The sequence below is a fragment of the Manacus vitellinus genome, unplaced genomic scaffold (genome assembly GCF_001715985.3).
Source record: "Manacus vitellinus isolate BGI_N305 unplaced genomic scaffold, ASM171598v3 scaffold_87_pilon, whole genome shotgun sequence".
In the NCBI taxonomy this organism is placed as follows: Eukaryota; Metazoa; Chordata; class Aves; order Passeriformes; family Pipridae; genus Manacus; species Manacus vitellinus.
Window position 1 is genome coordinate 384,271 of NW_021940854.1, and position 4,337 is coordinate 388,607.

Genomic DNA, 4,337 nt, shown 5'->3' on the forward strand with positions numbered 1-4,337 from the left:
TTGAAGCCTCTCTCCCGCCACAGAAATAAAATATGGCGTGGAATCACAGCACAGCCACTCCATTGAGAGCAGCGCTCCACTGAGTAATACCAATAATTCAAAACAGATGAGCCAGAGGCTCGAGCACTATGGGCTCAGTATCCCAGCCTGCCCTGACCCCTGGAATTCGCTGAAAGTTACCTTGAGACTCGCCAGAGCTCTTTGTAACTTCTGTGAGGGTTATTTATTGCAAAGTCATAAATATTTGCTATGGATTTTCTCCATCAATCTACAAAATGAATTAGGTTAGAAAAAATGTATGTACTTGGATTTTGGGCATGTGTTTCTCAGGCAGGGGAGAAAATGTTGGATCTCAATTGTGCAGAAGACGGGCTGCTGCAGAGCTTTGGGCTCTGCTGCCTGCACTAATTAATTTCCTTCCGCAAACTGTGTTTAAAATGCACAGTACAGTTGAGAAGGGGGGGAGGGAGGGAAGAGGTTCTTCTTTAAATCTCCTTTAAAATCTTCCATAAAATTATTTATGGGTGAAGGGAAATTCAGTTTCCCTCTCCTCCCTCCCAGATGCCCTGCCAGTCCATGGAAACCCTGGAATTCAGGGGCTGTTGTGCCCCAGGGAATCAGCCTCAAGCCAGCATCTCCCAGTCTCCCTCAGAAGCTGGCACCAGCTGGGTGCAGTGGGATGGATGGGGAGTGCCCAGCTCTTCCCTTCCAACCCCAAGGAACAGCAAAGCCACTCCATTTTCCCACCCCTTAAAGAGAGGAAGGGGAGCCGGGCTGGCCCTGCCCTGCAGGCACTTCTCTGGCGAATTGACAAGGTTTTATTCAGGAAAGCTTAAGTGAGACCTTCACTTTGAGGATGCTGCAGCAGGATTTGGGCACGGGCGCTGCTGCACCCAGTGGTGAGGGTGTGACAGCAGCAAGTGGGGCAGGTTCTTCCCCCAGAGGGTGGCTGGGCACTGACCAGGCTCCCCAGGGCAGTGGGCACGGCCCCAAGGCTGCCAGAGCTCAAGGAGTGTTTGACAATGCTCTCAGGCACATGGTGGGATTCCTGGGGTGTCCTGTGCAGCGCCAGGAGTTGGACTGGATGATCCTTGTGGGTCCCTTCCAACTCAAGGTATTTTATTAATCTCCAAGCTCCCAGAACTCTGCACCTTTTCAGTCACTGCCCAAGTGACTGCAGGGGACCCAGCAGCCTGTGTGTCCCCACAGCAGTTCCCACCCGGCTGGGCAGCCCTGCGCTCCCATGGCTGTCTGTCCTGCCACCCAAAAGCTCCTGAAAGGGTCTGCATGAATGAGCTGATCTAGCTTTGTTTCTGCTCCCATGGTTTGCCCTTTACCCTTTGGCCTTTGCCCAGCTCTGTGGCCAGGGGAGCGAGGGCCTGGCCACAGATGACTGCACAGCTGGCCAGATCCTCTCACAGGAGCACAATGAGCTGGGGGGGGCCGGGGCTCCTGCTGCTCCCTGGCCCCAGGCACTGCCATGCTTACTAAAACATCAAACCCGGGATTTTCCTCCAGTCAGTCCCGTGCGTGGGCTGTGCCCGGTGCTGCCCCGTGCCAGGGAGAGGGGCTGCTGCTCCCCCTGTGCTCAGTGCTGCTCCCAGTCTCCATCCTGCTTTTCTTCCCCTGTGCCTGTGCAGCAAAGCCAAGCCCTGCCAGCCCTGGCTTTCCCTCCGTGGTGCTGGGGTGAGCCCAGCCTGCAGCCCACTGAAGGCAGCCTCTGATTGCCTTCCCTTCTCCCGAGAGCACCCCAGCAAGGAACAGCCTCTCCCGTTCACTGCACACCCAGCAGGGACTCTGCCCTGGGCAGGGCACACCCTGTCCCTGTGCACAGGTGAGGGCAGGTCAGCTGGGAGTGCCAAAGACCCGAGTGGGGCTTTTTGGGTAGGGCTGTGTCCAGCAGCATCCGGACGTCAGTGGCACGTCCAGGTGTGGGCACATGTGTGTACATGTACATGTGGGTACATGTGTGTACATGTGTGCACATGTGGGTACCTGTGGGCACCTGTGTGTGCCTGTGGGTACCTGTGTGTGCCTGTGTGTGCCTGTGAGCACCACATTCAGACCTGTCTGGGCTGGCCCCTGCTGCCCGACACGGGCTCTGGGCTGGGTAACAGAGTAGTGGGAAAAGCTGTGAGAGAGGGAGCGTGACACGAGGAGCTATTTGTTCAATCAATGATTTACCAGATGTGTACACTGTACTAAAGGCTTGTAAACATACTTTAATGGCCAGCTGTAAATCCGGGCAGTAGCAGTGCCAGATTCATGTCCATCAGATGTGTCTTAAGAACAGCAGAGGAAGGGCTCTGAATCACTTTGTTATAGGCTCTGTCAGCTCTGCAATTGTGCATGTAAATCAAAGGACCAGCGTCCTCAGGTCAGAATTATTTGAGTGTCAGGAGAGGTTTTATGACCAGCAGCTTCTCCTTTTCTGGGTTCCCTGCAGTTCTTCCAGAGTGTCTTCCAGAGGCAGCACCTCCAGAACTCTGGGTTTCTGTCCCAGTGCCCCAAGTGCATAGCTGTGTTTTCACTGACTGTGCTGGAAGTCTCTTTTGTTAATCACTGAAGCACAGCGTCATTAGTGAGAAGTGCAGAGTGTACACAAAGAGGAACTTGCCAAATTACTAATAAGCAGAAACTCCATCCATCTTAATGAGGCAGGGTTAAGAAAATAGCAACCTAGAATATATACAATGGAGCTTTTCCAAGCTGTTTATTTACTCCTGCTAGAAAGTAGTTCTGAGCTCCATCTCTGGTCCTGATTGGAGATCGTCACATGTTTTCCAAACCACAGGCTTCTTATGCTCTTGCAGATCATCAGGCATGAGAAAGATAAATAAATAAGTGGAAGGATGGCTCAAAAATTATTAGAGGGAAGAGGGCAAATGGGATTGCTGCAGAGTGAGAGCACGAGGAGGTGTTTCCTTGTGGTGGGCAGGTCTCCAGCTCCCCTCCTTTGGGGTCCTCACCAAAGCAGCTGAGGGCCCCCATGTGCTCAGGCACCACAGGGCTGAGGCTCCCACCACACCAGCCCAGCGGTGTGATTTAGAGCTCCCTGGTGACTTGCAGCACTTCCCCAGGTTCCTCTGGCAACCTAGAAGGGGTCTGCACCCACGCCTTGGTGCCTGCACACCTGTGCTCCCCAGCCACATTTTTCTTTTGTTGGGTAAGGAATGACTTGCAGCTCCTTTCATGTGCACAGCTCGGCTGCTGCGGTTTTATTGAATGCCAGCGCTCGCTGGATGTTATTCAGGCAAACTTTATATATGCCACAGACCCTCTCAGCAGCCTGCACCTGGTCCAGGGCAAAGCTGAGCCTCACGGAGAAGAATGTGCTGCAATGCAGCAAGTTATTACAGGATAAATATTTATAAGCCCCTGTAAACATTTGCCGTCGGTTCCCTCCTGGGACTCGGGGCAGACGGTCAGAGTTTCAACAGTGCTGAAGGCATTAGCTCTCGTAGTTCTTTACATGTTATCTCAGCTAGTAAACCCATCGCTGATCCTGTATGGTTATAGCATGTAGTGGTGCTAATTTCACACTAACACGAGACAGCGGCTGGAATTGTGGCAGGCCTTGATCCTGGCCCTGCTCTTGGTGGGGGTGTCCCCTGCAGCCCCAGGGGCACTGGGCACCTGGCCAGGGTGCCTGAGTTGGGTCCCCACAGCTGCAAAACCTTCCCTGGTCGTGGGAGCTGCGTCGGTGTTGTTGGAGCCTTGGAGGCAGAAAACAAACACGGCTAAACCAACATCCTCCTCGGGGCTGACCCCGGCAGGGGCTATCAGCTCTCGGGCTGAGGGGGGCTAATCTAAAGCAAATATTCCCTGGAGGTGTCCAGGAGCTGTCCTGCCACGGCAGGCTCTCCGTGAGGGGACATGGAGGGTGGGCTGCCTCCCCTGGCACGTGCCATCCCCTCCCCGGAGGGGCAGCCTGTGGCCAGCTGGGCCCATCACCCCATCACTGCTGCCTCTGTTGGGGCTGAGAGGGGGCTAACGCAGGGCTGGGAAACTGGGGAAGAAATGCCAGGGCAGGCAAGGCCGTGACTCCCCCATGCCCTCCAACGCAGCAGTAAAACAATGGGCCCTGGGCAACGGCGCTGGTTGCATGGGACTATTTGGGGGCTTCCCTTTGCTGCTCATGCACGAAAGCCAGTCATTTGGCAAAAATCAGCTCAGTTAGCAGGCATTGTTCCTAAAGAGCCAGGGCCTGAATGGGCTCAGGGCTAATATATTCTATTATCCCACGCCTGCCTGTTTCCCCAGGGCAGTGTGGAGGGAAAGGCACATTCCAGCGTCTGGGCCGGGGCAGAGTGTGCCCAGAGCGGGCAGGGAGGGCG